Source organism: Oncorhynchus masou, chromosome 25 (genome assembly GCF_036934945.1).
Source record: "Oncorhynchus masou masou isolate Uvic2021 chromosome 25, UVic_Omas_1.1, whole genome shotgun sequence".
Taxonomy (NCBI): Eukaryota; Metazoa; Chordata; class Actinopteri; order Salmoniformes; family Salmonidae; genus Oncorhynchus; species Oncorhynchus masou.
This window is the reverse complement of record NC_088236.1, coordinates 18,564,093-18,581,363: the sequence shown is the minus strand read 5'-3', so window position 1 is coordinate 18,581,363 and position 17,271 is coordinate 18,564,093. Positions and strand designations below refer to the sequence as shown.

At 42.6% G+C, this 17,271-nt stretch overlaps 1 long non-coding RNA gene across 1 annotated transcript in view; it reads right to left on the bottom strand.

Annotated features, from left to right (window-relative positions):
* The window catches only part of LOC135513865 (uncharacterized), a 52,026-nt gene that overhangs the window by 1,798 nt on the left and 32,957 nt on the right, over window positions 1-17,271 (bottom strand). The window contains exon 3 of the long non-coding RNA XR_010451599.1: window positions 7,062-7,176. This is a non-coding gene — a long non-coding RNA (uncharacterized LOC135513865). The remainder of the gene's footprint in view (window positions 1-7,061; window positions 7,177-17,271) is intronic.

The window sequence follows — 17,271 nt, the reverse complement described above, 5'->3', positions numbered from 1 at the left end:
TTAGTTCTACAGTACACCTCAGAAACTTTATTAGCACACTAGCAACCAGGTGTAATGCTACATCACTCATAACAGGAGGCTATCTATCTTAGCAACCAGGAGTAATGCTACATTACTTATCCAAGATGGTGTAGCAGTCAGGCATCTTTGTCTTCGTCTTGTCCTGTCCCATGTAAATATCTTTTCATATCGTTTCTTCTTTGCATATATATATATTTTTTCAATTCTTAACCTCAACTTCAACATACTCTCCTGCAATCCGCCTCACCCAATGTGGAATGGATCTGCTATTATCTTTACTTTAGAACTGGAACCTCCAACAGAAGCTAGCCAGCTAACTAGCTACTAGCTAGTAGTCAGGCTAGCCACCGCTAGCAGTCATCAGCTAACCTTTAGCCTGGACATCTCCTGACTGTCTAGCTAGCTGCTATCTGAGTGGCTACTCCTGGCTAACGTCTCTGTCCCAAAAAAAGCACCAAATAGCCTGGAGCTAACCTATGCTAGGCCCATCTCCCAGCTATCTGAATAGGTTCATCAGCCACTCCTTGGTCTACAATACCTATTTTGCCAATTGGCCTAGACCCCTTTTACAACCGATACGGAGCCCCGTTCATCACGACTGGACTACCGACGTAATCTGCCCGAGGTTTTTTTCAATAGGCTCCTCCATCGCGACTTCCCCTGAATGCCCATCTGCTAGCCTGCTAGCTGGGGCCCGCTAACTGTCTAGAGCATACCGGACTGTTAGCTGAAGAGGTCCATCAGCCAATTTCTTGGGCTACTATATATATTTTGCTAATTGGACTGGATCCTTTTACTACACGGAGCCCTGCTGATCCATCACGACTGGTCTGCCGGCATTACTGCACGGGGGGGCTACAACATACTTCTTCCGTCACGACGTCCCTCCAAGGCTCTTCTGCTAGCCTGCTAGCCCCGGCTCACTAGCTGTCTGAATCGCCATGTCTGCAGCCTGCCTAGCTACTCACTGGACCCTGTGATCACTCGGCTATGCATGCCTCTCCATAATGTCAATATGCCTTGTTCATTGCTGTTTTGGTTAGTGATTATTGTCTTATTGTCTTATTTCACTGCAGCCCTGCTCAATATGCCTTAGCTAATCATTTTGTTCCAACTCCCACACAGGTGACCTCTCCTGGTTTAAATGGTGTCTCTAGAGACGATACCACTCTCATCATAGGTTTACCTCCACTGTACTCTCATCCTACCATACCTTTGTCTGTACATTATGCCCTGAATCTATTCTACCATGCCCAGAAACATGCTCCTTTTACTCTCTGTTCTGAACGTACTAGATGACTAATTCTTATAGCCTTTAGCCGTACTCTTATCCTACTCCTCCCCTGTTCCTCTGGTGATGTAGAGGTTAATCCAGGCCCTGCAGTGGCTAGCTCCACTCCCATTCCTCATGCACTCTCATTTGCTGACTTCTGTAACCATAAAAGCCTTGGTTTCATGCATGTTAACATTAGAGGCCTCCTCCTAAAGTTTGTTTTATTCACTGCTTTAGCACACTCTGTAGCCGTGTCTGAATCCTGGCTTAGGAATGCCACCAAAAACGCTGACATTTCCATCCCTAACTATAACTTTTCCGACAAGATAGACCTGCCAAAGAGGGCGGAGTAGCAATCTACTGCAGAGATAACCTGCAGAGTTCTGTCTTACTATCCAGGTCTGTGCCCAAACAATTTGAGCTTCTACTTTTAAAAATCCACCTTTCCAGAAACAAGTTCCTCACCATTGCCGCTTGCTACAGACCACCTTCTGCCAGCTGTGCCCTGGACACCATATGTGAATTGATTGCCCCCCATCTATCTTCAGAGCACGCACTGCTAGGTGACCTAAAAGGGGACATGCTTAACACATCAGCCATCCTACAATCTAAGCTTGATGCCCTCAATCTCACACAAATGATCAATGAACCTACCAGGTACAACCCCAAATCCGTAAACACTGGCATCCTCATATCATCCTAACCAACCTGCCCTCCAAATACACCTCTGCTGTCTTCAACCAGGATCTCAGCAATCACTTCCTGTGTCCATAATGGGTCTACTGTGAAACGACCACCCCTCAATACTGTCAAACGCTCCCTAAAACACTTCAGCGAGCAGGCCTTTCTAATCGACCTGGCCCGGGTATCTTGGAAGGATATTGACCTGATTCTGCCAGTAGAGGATGCCTGATGATTCTTTAAAAGTGCTATCCTCACCATCATAAATAAGCATGCCCCATTCAAAAAATGTAGAACCAGGAACAGATATATGATTTACTCCAGACCTGACTGCCCCTGACCAGCACAAAAACATCCTGTGGCGTACTGCATTAGCATCAAATAGCCCCCGCGATATGCAACTTTTCAGGGAAGTTAGGAACCAATATACACAGGCAGTTAGGAAAGCAAAGGCTAGCTTTTTCAAACAGAAATTTGCATCCTGTACCACAAACTCCAAAAAGTTCTGAGACACTGTAAAGTCCATGGAGAATAAGAGCGCCTCCTCCCAGCTGCCACTGCACTGGTGATGTCATTTACAAAATAGCCTCCAACACTCTACTCGGCAAATTGGATTCAGTCTATCACTGTGCCATCCGTTTTGTCACCAAAGTCCACTGGCTCCAGGTCATCTGTAAGTCTTAGGTAAAGCTACAGCTTATCTTAGCTCACTGGTCACCATAGCAGCACCCACCCGTAGCATCCGATCCAGCAGGTATATTTCACTGGTCACCCCCAAAGTCAATTCTTCCTTTATAGCACTATGTTAAGCCATGAATCAACCTTGATGGTCTATTTGTCATGTATGTTGAGGGAGAAGTGGGACTCAGGGCCGGGGTGCTGCCTATTGGAAGGACACGGGTGGGGGATGCTCCCTACCCAACCGTAGACACCCTGCACCCCCCTAAAGGCATAAAAAAAACATTTTTCAAATGTGCTCCTGTTAACCCATTTCAATAACCAGGTGCACGGCTGTGGGCATTTTCCATCACGAATTTGGCATGCTCAAAATTGACTGGCCCGATGAACTTGGGATGGCCGGGCAGTGATAGTGGTTCCTCGCCATGGGTGGGGGGGGGGGATTCTCCCTACCCAACTGTGGACCCCTTGCACCCCCTAAAGGCATTAAAAAATGCTTTTAAATGTGCTCCTGGTAACTCGTTCCAATCACCAGGCGCCCGGCTGTCCATTTGCAATATGTTTCAATGGGCATTTACCATCACAAATTTGACATGCTCAAAAAAACTGCAGGAATGCGAAATTGACTGGCCCGATGAACTCGGGATGGCCGGGCAGCGATTCTGGTTCCTCTCCATCGCTCTTTGGTGATGATTTCAGAATGTCAATTTGGTGATGGTCTATCACTGTTTAAACATATGGCAAATGGACAAAAGTCAGCCAGCAAGTCATCATCCATCAGTTAATTAGATATCATTCTGACACCAAATTGATACAAGATGACACCACACCCACTTTTCCAACTCGTTTAGAAGCCAACTATCACATATTTCAGAGCAGGCCCAAAATTCACAGCGTCTAAACCATAATAAAAACATAAAACACATAGTTACCTTCTAGCTGCGAGTCCAGTTCTAACATTATGTGTAGGCCTAGCTGAGGCAACCCCGAATCCCAAGTTCCGAATCTCAAGAGATTATGGCAAGGCCATTGCAGGCTTTTCGTGTCTTTAAGCCCGCACTGTGTGACTCCATCCTTGCTGTGTGTGTGTGTGTGAGAGAGTTTTTTCTTTGACATCTGTTTTAGAGAAATGACTGATTTACAGTTCATGAGAGTTGCCTAAACACATATGAAGTTTTGGAAACATCTGACCTTTTTAACCCTTCGAAACAGCCACTCTGACACCAATTTAAGGCACTTCCGGTTGACACAGGAAGCTAAAAGAAAATATATATCCTGATTGCGGTATCCTCTTACAGAATCTCGAGTTTAAAGTCTTTACGTTAAGAATTGACTGATGTACACAGGGTTGAATGCAGTGAGTTTCACAAACTGCAGGTTTGGTATATCAAAACACATTTAGGGTGAATTTAATCACTTCTGGTTGATCCAGGAAGCTTAGAATCAACACAGGTAGACCTCATAGTGGCCTGATGAATTGTCATCAAAGACAGGTTCATAAGGCATTCATAACCCACATAGGCTTCAGGTTGAATTTAGGGGAGCAGGCAATGTATTCCTATGGGGAGAGATGTCATTGTAATCTGTGAGATGAAAAACCCCTGTTTTCACTGCCACACGGTCAAGGTTAGGCTTGCACAGATTGGGAGGACCTTAAGAACATTCCTGTGGTTGGATTGTCCTTCTAACCCTAACGGTTCCACCACTGTCCCCCAAAAGCACCTGAAATTTAGGGATTTACACAATAAATGTTCCTTTTGTTCCATAAAGATTATTTTTATATCCAAAATACCTCCATTTGTTTGGTGCGTTATGTTCAGAAATAAACAGGAAAGAGCGGTCACAACAATGCAGACAAATTCCAAATAGTTTCCGGAATGTCCACAGGAACATGTCAAACGTTTCTTTTATAATCAATCCTCAGGTTGTTTTTAAAATATATAATCGATAATATATCAACCGCAAATGTCTTTATCAGTAGGAGAGGGAAAAGCAATGGCTGTCCAAACTCTGTTGCGCGAGCCAAACTCATGCGACCACTTGACGCGATGTTATCTTTCTGGATGATTTTTCAAAATAAAAGCCTGAAACTATGTCTGAAGACTGCTGACACCTTGAGGAAGCGATAGAATCTGGTTGATATCCCTTTAAATGGAGCAGAGGGAGGCTATGGAACATGGAGTTTTCAAAATAGAAGCCACTTCCTGGTTTGGTTTTCCTTGGGGTTTCGCCTGCAATATCAGTACTGTTATACTCACAGACAATATTTTACACTTTAGAGTGTTTTCTATCCAATACTAATAATAATATGCATATATTAGCAACTGAGACGGAGGAGCTGCCCATTTACAATGGGCACCTTTTCATCCAAGCTACTCAATACTGCCCCTGCAGCCATAAGAAGTTAAACCAGTGCTCTCACACACTATCCTTCACACCACATTAACTGCTCACACATATCTCACACACATTCTACAACACTTACATGGAAGGACAGAGCACTAACCATAACATTGGTTGGTTGGGAAAGGCCGGTAATTAAGCATTTCACTGTTAGTCTACACCTGTTGTTTACTAAGCACGCCACAAATACAGTTTGATTTGACAAGCGTGGTGTGTACAGCAGTAGCTATATAGGATGAGCCATGACTAGGATACATTATATACATATAAAATGGGTAAAACTGTATATAAACATTATTAAAGTGACCAGTGTTCAATGACAATGTACATACAGTAGCAGCGGTCTCTGCAGGTTAGAGTACCGGTAGTCACAGGCTAGTGACAGTGTCTAAGGTTCAGGGCAGGGTACTTGGTGGAGGTCGGCTAGTGATGACTTTCTAAGACACCAACTGCTGTAGATGTCCTGGAGGGCATGCAGATGTCCTGGAGGGTGGGTGGTGCAGTTGATGTACAAGGTGGTGATACAGTCTGACAAAATGCTCTCAATGGTGCATCTACAGAAGTTTGTGAGGATCATAGGGGCCAAGACAAATTTCTTCAGCCTTCTTTAGTCCACGATCAGCTCCTTCTTTTTGTTGACGTTTAGGGAGAGTTTATGTTTCCTGCACCGCTCCACCAGGGCTCCGTGTAGTCTATCTTGTCATTGTTAGTAATCACGCCTACCACTGTTGTGTCATCAGCAAACTTAATGATTGAGTTGGAGACATTATGATCACACAATCATAGGTGAACAGGGAATACAGGAAGGGGCTGAGCATGCACCCCTGTGGGGCCCCCTTGTTGACGATCAGTGCTGCAGAGGTATTTTGCCCACCTTCAACACCTGGGGCCGGCCCATCAGGAAGTCTAGGACACAGTTGCACAGGGATGGGTTCAGACCCAGGTCCCTGAGCTTAGTGATAAGCTTGGAGAGCGACTATGGTTTTGAAGGCTGAGCTGTAGTTGATGAACAGCATTCTTACATACAGTATGTATTCTTCTTGTTCAGGTGGGATAGGTCAGTGTGAAATGTAATGTCGATTGCGGCATCCTTGGATCTTTGGCGGTATGCAAATTGTATTGCGCAGAGGGTGTCGGGTAAGGTGGAGGTGATATGATCCTTAACTAGTTTCTCAAAGCACTTCATGATGACAGAAGTGAATGCTACTGGGCAATACTCATTTTGTTCAGTTACCATCGCTTTCTTGGGTACAGGAAAAATGGTGGACATCTTGAAACAAGTGGGGACAACAGACTGGGATAGGGAGAGATTGAAAATGTTCCTAAACACTCCAGCCAGCTGGTCTGCACAAGCTCTGAGGACTCGGCTTGAAATGTTGTCTGGGCCGGCAGCCTTTGCGAGAAATAACATACTTGAATATCTTACTCACGTCGGCCACAGAGATCGAGAGCACTCAGTTTAGCTTCTCCACAAGCGTGGTGTCGGTGTCCTCGATGTGGCTGGCTTTCCCCTTTATAATCCGTCATTGTCGGGAGTTCCTGCCACATGTGTCTTGTGTCTGAGCCATTGAATTGAGACTCCAATTTGTCCTTGTACTGTCATTTTGCAGTTTCTCTGTTGGTCTGCTACCTCCAGGCAGGCTATACAGGCCTTTGCAAAGAAATTCTCGTGCTGAACCACTGAAGGACAGACTGGGTCAATACAATTGCATACCTTACGGTCTTTTATTCTTAGAAGTGAAGTATATTGTCAGTATAGGAAGTTATATTATGAGCAGAGTGCACTTACTCATCCTATGATACAAATGTCTTCCATTCCTGCTTTAAGATTTTTTGTCTTTTTACATTGATCACTACAAAAGATGCTCACTTCAGTTCAACTAAAATGTAATTGATCATGTAGATACTGGACAGTATACTGCACGTAACATAACACAGCACCAAACACTGCATGGGAGGTGAGAACAAATGAACTAAAGTGTGTGTGTGTGTGTGTGTGTCTTACCTCAGCGTCCTTTATCTGTACATCATAGGTTCTCTGGATAGTATGCAATGACGTCACACTGAGCTCCATCCGTCAGCAGAAGCTCCAATAACAACACCAGCTTCTCCGATGTCACCTAGGCAATGTAAATAGAAGGGAAGAGTTAGTTGTGGGTCTCAAAATGATCTACAAGATCAGTATGATTTAATGGACCACATGCACTCGCACTCTCACACACACACACACACACACACACACACACACACACACACACACACACACACACACACACACACACACACACACACACACACACACACACACACACACACACACACACACACACACACACACACACACACACACACACACACACACACACACACACACACACACACACACACACACACACACACACACACACACACACACACACACACAGGGAAGCATTAAGCGTACAGCTAACAAACACCTGTAATAATCATCATCCCGACTAAAGTATTCACAGGAAAATGTGCCATACAGATCAAGTCAACCTCCACAACATACAGTACTACAATTCCAGTACAATATCCGTATCGGGAAACATTTAATTTTGTTTGAGGGGTATTTTATAAAAAACATTGATTATGGATTTTGGCAACGCCCTTTATCTACTTCCCCAGAGTCAGATGAACTTGGATACGTAGTTTTTATCTGCGTCTAGTGTGAAGGAAGTTAGATGTAGTTTCATGACCCAATGCTAATTAGCTTTTAGCACAAATACTGAAAGTCTTCGGTGCAGCTAGAAAGCTATTAAAATACTAGAGGGAAACATTGGAGGAATGTTATATTTTGAAGCCGAGCGGTGATTGAGGAAGGACTTATTCCGTAGACTGAGTGAAAGAGACAGTGAAAACAGCTCTTATTAAAACACCACACCTTGGGGAGATGATGAGTCTTCTAAATCTATCAACAGCACACACAGCCACAAGTGAAAGAAGGAACATCTTTGATTAAAGTTATTCTCTGCTGATGCCCAAAGCATTATGACCATGAAATATTATTCAATGGAAAAAGAGAGCAGGTTTCCATACATGACTAAATAAGTTCTAGAACAGAGGAAGAGAGGGAAGATAGGAAAGAGACGATTAAAGGAAGAATATGTTAGATAGGTTCAGTTCTAAGTTTGCTCTGTTGTAGTGTTGATTAATGATGTGTTATGATGAGATGTGGTATTCTGTGATAATATACAGAAAGGGCCTCCAGAGTGACGCCCCCACGGTGCTGTGAGCTGTGCCCAGCCTTGCCTGCCTCTCCCTGGGATAGACCAAACACATATTTCCCAGCTCTTGTTTTCTCAAATAGGCTCCATAGAGACAGGTATGAAAATTGATCTGTGTCTGTGTGTGTATTTGTATACACACACACACACACACACACACACACACACACACACACACACACACACACACACACACACACACACACACACACACACACACACACACACACACACACACACACACACACACACACACACACACACACACACACACACACACACACACACACACACACACACACACACACACACACACACACCCCTAGATATGCAACTTTTCTAATACATTTCTCCTCTGTTGTTCATATTTTTCACTCCTCCAACCATGGTATCCACAACCAGAGGCTGGCAAAACCTCAAGTCAAACAAATACAGTATATCCTACACCAGGGTTCCCCATCGAGAGTTATCAGTAGCTCGTAGCCCACCGATGAGTAGCTCGCCTAACAATTATGAACGTACATGCATTTTTCACTTGTTCCACTGCAAACTGCCATAAACAAATCTCACAAGTATCAGACACCACAAGTTCCCAGCTTTTATCTAATCAACGTAACATTGACGTTATCCCACCCCTGGTTAGCCACTATTGGCTTCATACGCCAAACTTAAAACAATATCGGCCAATTCATTTCCAGCAATATTGCCTCTGTCTGTGTGGTGCGTGTGTTTGTCTATCACTCCATGTTTAGCCAGTTAATGTGATAACTACCTTGTGGGTTGACAGAAATACTTTCCTCAAAACCTTCCCAATTAACTGAAAGGTAGGTTTACCTGGCAGAAGTATATCATGAGTAAGAATAGAATTTGTATCTATTATTTGGTATTTGTTCACATTGCATGGAATGAGCAACAGCAGCAGTACAGAACCATCGCTAAACCAGCACGTTAGAAGGCACATTCCTCACTCACTAGATTCACAATTAAAAGGTCAGATGTACTATTAAAGAGGAATTACACAAAAAAATGTAAATGTGTTAGTTTTCTTCCAGACATAAAAAAATGGTCTTCTGATCTGATTTATGCATGGACATGGCCTCAGAACAGGGGTCTCCAAACTTCTCTAGCATGAGAGATAAATACAACATGTCACGAGCTACTCATTTATTGGAGACCCCTGCCTCAAAACATCCCATTTCGTTGATTCTCTGTAATTTTTTGCGAGTGAAAAACCAAACAAATCTAAATCCAGGAAAAATATAAAAACATAATTTGGCAAAATATCAAATAGAATTTGTAGGGAAAAACAAATATTTTATAGAGCTCTCCTTTGAGTTGCTAATGAATCATACTTTTACCAAGTACATTGACAGAAAACAGTGCACTACTTTCTCTTGTACACTAAGGACAAGGAGAGAAAATGTGCAGCTCACGACATGTTTTCTTTTTTAAGTAGCTCTCGTGCTTGAAAAGGTTGGAGATCCCAGGCCTACACACTGACAGTAATATATTGTGGATAGTCTGCACATAGATCTCTCAATTCAATCTCAATTCAAGGGCTTTATTAGCATGGGAATCTTTTCCATCATTTTGCCAAAGCAAGTGAAATAGATAATAAACAAAAGTGAAATAAACAATAAAAAATTAACAGTAAACATTACACTTACAAAAGTTACAAAAGAATAAAGACATTTCAAATGTCATAGTATGTCTATATATTGTGTTGTAATGATGTGCAAATAGTTAAAGTATGAAAGGGGAAATAAATAAACATATGGATTGAAGTTACAATGGTGTTTGTTATTCAATGGTTGCCCTTTTCTTGTGGCAACAGGTCGCAAATCTTGCTGCTGTGATTGGACACGGTGGTATTTTACCCAATAAATATAGGAGTTTATCAAAAAAAAATCTTTGTGGGTCTGTGTAATCTAAGGGAAATGTGTGTCTCTAATATGGCCATACATTTGGCAGGAGGCTAGGAAGTGCAGCTCAGTTTCCAAATAATTGTGTGGGCAGTGTGCACATAGCCTGTCTTCTCTTGAGAACCAGGTCTGTCTATGGCAACATTTCTCATAGTCAAAGCTTTACTTGATTTTGGGTCAGTCACAGTGGTCAGGTATTCTGCCACTGTGTACTCTCTGTTCAGGGCCAAATAGCATTCTAGTTTGCTCTGTTTTTTTTGTTAATTCTTTCCAATGTGTCAAGTAATTATCTTTCTGTTTTCTCATGATTTGGTTGGATCTAATTGTGTTGGTGTCCTGGGGCTCTGTGGGGTCTGTTTGTGTTTGTGAACAGAGCCCCAGGACCAACTTGCTTAGGGGACTCTTCTCCAAGTTCATCTCTCTGTAGGTAATGGCTTTGCTATGGAATGTTTGGGAATCACTTTCTTATAGGTGATTGTAGAATTGAACTCTTCTTTCCTGGATTTTGATAATTACAGTGTATAATTTTGCACACCCAATTTTTCAGTTTTTGATTTGTTAAAAAAGTTTGAAATATCCAATAAATGTCGTTCCACTTCATGATTGTGTCCCACTTGTTGTTGATTCTTCACAAAAAAATACAGTTTTATATCTTTATGTTTGAAGCCTGAAATGTGGCAAAAGGTCGCAAAGTTCAAGGGGGCCGAATACTTTCGCAAGGCACTGTATGTGTGTTTTTGCCAATTTTAACCACACACTTTTGCGTACATGGATTTTATAATGTCGTACGTTTTTCCCCCAACATCACTTTCCATCAATTTGTATAACAGACCCTCATGACAAATTTAATCAAAAGCTTTTTTGACGTCAAATAAACATCAAAAGCCTTTGTTTTGTATTGTTTATTTGTTAATTGGGGGGGGGTGAATACATGGTCTGTTGCACGGTAATTTGGTAAAAAGACAATTTGACATCTCTGTCTGTCTGTTTTTCTGTCTTGCTCTCCTCACCTCACCACTCCTCCATTTTGTGAGAACTGACTGTTAGGTCCCTCCATTTTGTGAGAGGTGACTGTTAAGTCCCTCCATATTTAAAGGTCTCTGAGAGGCCCACCCATTATCCTCTTCTCTGCCAGGGAACCTTTGAAAAGCCAGAGGAATCTGGTCATAAAACCCCTAATATCTCTCTCTCTCTCTCTCTCTCTCTCTCTCTCTCTCTCTCTCTCTCACACACACACACACACACACTCTCTCACATGCACGAGCACACAAAGTCAAGCATACGCACGAACACACACACAATATGTGTGAGTGGTTCACGTGAGCTTATGTGTAGGGTCAAGACAGGGGATAGGTTTGACAGGGGATAGAGTGGGGAAATGCTTTCAACACAAGATGCTTTCAACACAAGACTATTGAGGCTATTGTTAGTCTCAGCCCTGACCGAGGGATGAGATCAAACACTGTGTGTGTGTGTGTGTGTGTGTGTGTGTGTGTGTGTGTGTGTACGTTTGAGTGTTGCAGAGCCACTTAGCACCATGATCTGTTGGTCTTTGTGGTCTGCTTCAACTCCTCCACATGAAAGAGACATTTCATCCATACTTCCATTCCACATATCCTACATCTCTCAACACTCCACAACTCCTCCAAAATGAACACAAATAAACACTTCTCAGAGTGGTTTGGATGGTAATGGTCATTTAAGATGGAAACGTGGGGGTATGGAGAGAGGCTTGGTATGAACCATAACCCCCCCCCCCCCCCCCCATATCTTAATTTTCCTGTTTCTGTCCCCCTCTAAAGTGGTTAGTTAGTTCCATCGTGTAGCCCTCTAGGATTGTCTAAAAGTGGGGTCCAGCCTCATCAGCTCAAAACAGCTGGACTAGGGGAACCATCATCATTCATTTTGTAGTGTGATTTGGTGTTTGGGATATTAGTGAAACATGATTTAATATCCACTGATATCAAACATACAGATTGGTGTCTCCACACACAGGGGCACAGTGAAATCCCAGAATAAGAAGGCACCATGACAGATGAGACTGCCCTAATACACTAATAACTAGGGTAATAAGTAATAAGTAGTAATAAAGCAATAATAAAACAGTAGCTGGGTGTATTCAACTATATCTTTAAATAATACCATATTTGAGAACTAACCAACATTTTCTCTTAGCTCAATGTAAAAATGTGCCAAGAAATCTTGACCTTTCTAGTTAACAGACTATGTTAGGGTTTTACACCTCTTCAAATGAACTGTGGGGAGGGCAAAATAATGAAACCGTGAAGCTGTATACAAATATCAATTCATTTTAAATGTGGATTATTTCTACTTGCCATTATCATTCAACTGATGATATGACAATATGTGATTTTTAAACGTTTTTGCTATCATATTAGGATCCCTGGGCAAGAAAAGTTTGAAAACGACTGCCTCAGAGGATCTTAGGGAAATATGCTGGTGAAAGAAGAAAAATCCAGCAACTCTGATACAATTGTGAGTTATACTTTTACATTACTATGATCTATTGAATGCTCCTCCCACACACACACACACACACACACACACACACACACACACACACACACACACACACACACACACACACACGTCATCAAGGGACAGCTAACAGCACAATACCAAAGGAAGCTTGTGACATGTTTAGCAAACACAGGAAATTAATGTAGCTTCCCTAACATATACAGTGCATCCTATGTCTCAGTCTCTCCTTGTGTGTGTGTGTGTGTGTGTGTGTGTGTGTGTGTGTGTGTGTGTGTGTGTGTGTGTGTGTGTGTGTGTGTGTGTGTGTGTGTGTGTGTGTGTGTGTGTGTGTGCAGCCAGGTCACCCATGATACAAGTCGGTATTCGATGTTCATCCATGTCTGAGAACATTAGGAGATGACATGGAAACCGGCCACTAGGGGCGACAGTGAGAGCTGTTACCTTCAAGTCGGCTTCGGTTTAGCTCGGGAGTTGTGGACGGGGGATGGGCGTAAGCGTCTTCTTCTGATTCCAAAGTTTGCAAGTTCCTATCCAGCAATAGAAAGTTGTTTCTGATACTTTATATAATGCCTAAACTTAACCCTAACCGTAACAATTTGGAGTTAATGCCAAATTTGACGTTTGGAACAACTTTGAAATTTGAGAAACATGGATGAATTCTGACTTTCTATCGCTGGATTCAAACTTCATCTTAGACCTTATACCAGGGTTTCCCAAACTCGTTCCTCGGGACCCCAAGGGGTGCATGTTTTTTTTTTTTACTCTAGCATTACACAGACGATTCAAGTAGTCAACTAATCATCAACATTTGATCATTTGAATCAGCTGTGTAGTGTTACGGCAAAAACAAAAGTGCTCCCCTTGGGGTCCCAAGGACTGAGATTAGGAAACGATGCCTTAAACTATTTGAAATTTGATGTTCGGAACAACTTTGAAATTTGACATTTGAGAAACATGGATGAACTTTAAAAACAAAAATCTCAAAATGCTAATTTTTATCACCAGATTTGAACATGCAACCATTTGAATCAGAGACAGATGCTTACATACATCCACCATCCCCATACCCAAATCCCTAGCAAAACCGAACTGAAGACTACTTGAAGGTGGTAGTGCTCACTGTTGCCAATTAGTGGTCAATTTCCACGTAATCTCCGACACGCTCAGACATGGATGGACGTCGAAAACTGCCTTGTATCACGGGTGACCTGCCTGTAATTTCACTATAGAAATGACAGAAGATAAACAGAGAAACAGAGACAGAGAGCGAGAAAGATAGACAGACAGTGAGAGCTTCTTTATCTTTGACCTGTTCTCTCTCTCTCCAACCCTCTCTCAAACTTTCTTTCCCCCAAAAAAACGCTAATTGAGAGAGATTTACAGTAAACCCTACCTTCTACTAATCCCTGCTATCATGGTATCCATCTGAAGTGTAATGTTGACTGATGTGGTTGTTATCAATGCTTTTGCTACAAACACCTCCCAAAATATCCGTATAGGCATACAGTGAGGGAAAAAAAGTATTTGATCCCCTGCTGATTTTGTACATTTGCCCACTGACAAAGAAATGAACAGACTATAATTTTAATGGTAGGTTTATTTGAATAGTGAGAGACAGAACAACAACAAAAAAATCCAGAAAAACACATCAAAAATGTTTTAAATTGATATGCATTTTAATGAGGGAAATATGTATTTGACCCCCTCTCTATCAGAAAGATGTCTGGCTCCCAGGTGACAAGCTGAGATAAGGAGCACTCCCTTTAAGAGTGTGCTCCTAATCTCAGCTCATTACCTGTATAAAAGACACCTGTCAACAGAAGCAATGAATCAATCAGATTCCAAACTCTCCACCATGGCCAAGACCAAAGAGCTCTCCAAGGATGTCAGGGACAAGATTGTAGACCTACACAAGGCTGGAATGGGCTACAAGACCATCACCAAGCAGCTTGGTGAGAAGGTTACAACAGTTGGTGCGATTATTCGCAAATGGAAGAAAATAACTGTCAATCTCCCTCGGCCTGGGGCTCCATGCAAGATCTCATCTCGCAGAGATGCAATGAGAATGAGAACGGTGAGGAATCAGCCCAGAACTACACGGGAGGATCTTGTCAATGATCACAAGGCAGCTGGGACCATAGTCACCAAGACAACAATTGGTAACACGCGACGCCGTGAAGGACTGAAATCCTGCAGCTCCCGCAAGGTCCCCCTGCTCAAGAAAGCACATATATATGCCGTTCTGAAGTTTACCAATGAACATCTGAATGATTCAGAGGACAACTGGGTGAAGTGTTGTGGTCAGATGAGACCAAAATGGAGCTCTTTGGCATCAACCCCGACTCTCCATGTTTTGAGGAGGAGGAATGCTGCCTATGACCCCAAGAACACCAACCACACCATCAAACATGGAGGTGGAAACATTATGCTTTGGGGGTGTTTTTCTGCTGAGGGGACAGGACAACTTCACCGCATCAAAGGGATGATGGACGGGGCCATGTACCATGTCAAATCTTGGGTGAGAATCTCCTTCCCTCAGCCAGGGCATTGAAAATGGGTCGTGGATGGGTATTCCAGCATGACAATGACCCAAAACACACGGTCAAGGCAACAAAGGAGTGGCTCAAGAAGAAGCACATTAAGGTCCTGGAGTGACCTAGCCAGACTCCAGACCTTAATCCCATAGAAAATCTGTGGAGGAAGCTGAAGGTTCGACTTGCCAAACGTCAGCCTCAAAACTTTAATGACTTGGAGAAGATCTGCTAAGAGGACTGGGACAAAATCCCTCCTGAGATGTGTGCAAACCTGTTGGCCAACTACAAGAAACATCTGACATCTGTGATTGCCAACAAGGGTTTTTCCACCAAGTGCTAAGTCATGTTTTACAGAGGGGTCAAATCCTTAATTCCCTCATAAAAATGCAAATCAATTTATAACATTTTTGACGCGTTTTTCTGGATTGTTTTGTTGTTATTCTGTCTCTCACTCTTCAAATAAACCTACCATTAAAATTATAGACTGATCATTTCTTTGTCAGTGGGCAAACGTACAAAATCAGCAGGGGATCAAATACCTTTTTCCCTCACTGTAAGTCACACCTGTATTTTAATGAGCTATGTGTTTCTCTCCCCCTCCCTCCATCACTCCCTCCCTCCTTTCCAGCGGTGTGAGTGTGTGTGTGTGTCAGAATGCTCGTTCAGTCACTCTGCATTATGGGTGATGGAGACGTGGAATCACTGTGACATTATAACATCTAACAGTGATTTCTCAAAGTCCATTCAACTGTGTGTGTGTGTGTTTGTGTTTGCGTGTGTTTGTGTGTGTGTGTGTGACTGACCATTCAATCGCTCCATTGCCTTTCATTTCTGTCTGATCACAGACTAGTAAAAGCTCTCTGGCACCACCAGCTAAACGCCTCAGCCCCTGCTACAGGTACTAGGGTTACTCTCTCTCTCTCTCTCTCTCTCTCTCTCTCTCTCTCGCGCGCGCTCTCTTTCCATTTCCCTCTTTAATGTATATCATTCTCCTCCCTCCATACCTCCCCACCCTCTTATTTATCTGGCCCCTCTCAGCAAGATGTCCTTTTGTTTGTGTGTGTGTAAAATGTTCATCTTGATTACAAGGTATGCTAAGCCTGATTTCGAGACACACACACATGGTCTCATCCACAGACAATGCTTCTTGATTTATTTTGAATGGAGGGACAGACAATGAGTGACTATCAGATAGATGACTGCTCTCAGTAAATGGGACATTCACAACATGAACTATAAACTGTCAATCCATTCCATATATATCACACCATACCATCACATGACTTAAAGTGTCAGCATGCTTCACTTTGTATGGCGCCTAGCCGAACTCAAGCGAATGTTCTTAAACACTTAACTGAAGAATCCCTATAAAACCCTTGCCGAAGACCAAAACGTCACAAAATGTAATCGTAATATATGCACAAAGTGTTCCGAACTGTTCCGAATGGGAAGCATGCAGACGCCTTTACTAACACCTTGTTAAACGTGTGATTGTGTGAATTATTATATTTTTTTTAAATAAATCTTTCATAGAAGTATTGAAAAAAGTGACTAGTCGATTCTAAACATGGAGCCACAACCTTTCTATTCTGGTCAACTCCTAGGTCATAGTGGAACTATTGAACACGTCTGCATTACCTGTGAAAGTCTGATTCATTCTGGTTCAAATTCATTAAGTTCTAAATGTTCAGAACTGGCCCTGCCCATGTTGGCTCATCACTTAGAGGACATCTCTATCAATAGTAAAACAATGGAGGACAAACACAAATCTTCCACTATAACAAAAAACATGCACCGGATAGGTGCGGTGCAATGTATTGTTTTACAGGGTCAGACATAGAAGTATGGCACCCCTGGAGCAAATTAGCATGAAATGCCTTGCTCAAGGACACGTCAGCAGATTTTAACCTTGTCAACTCGGGTATTCAAAACAGGAGATTTTTGGTTACTGGCCCACGCTCTAACCGCTAATACTAGAGGACTGACTGTTTCATTTTACATGCGTATAG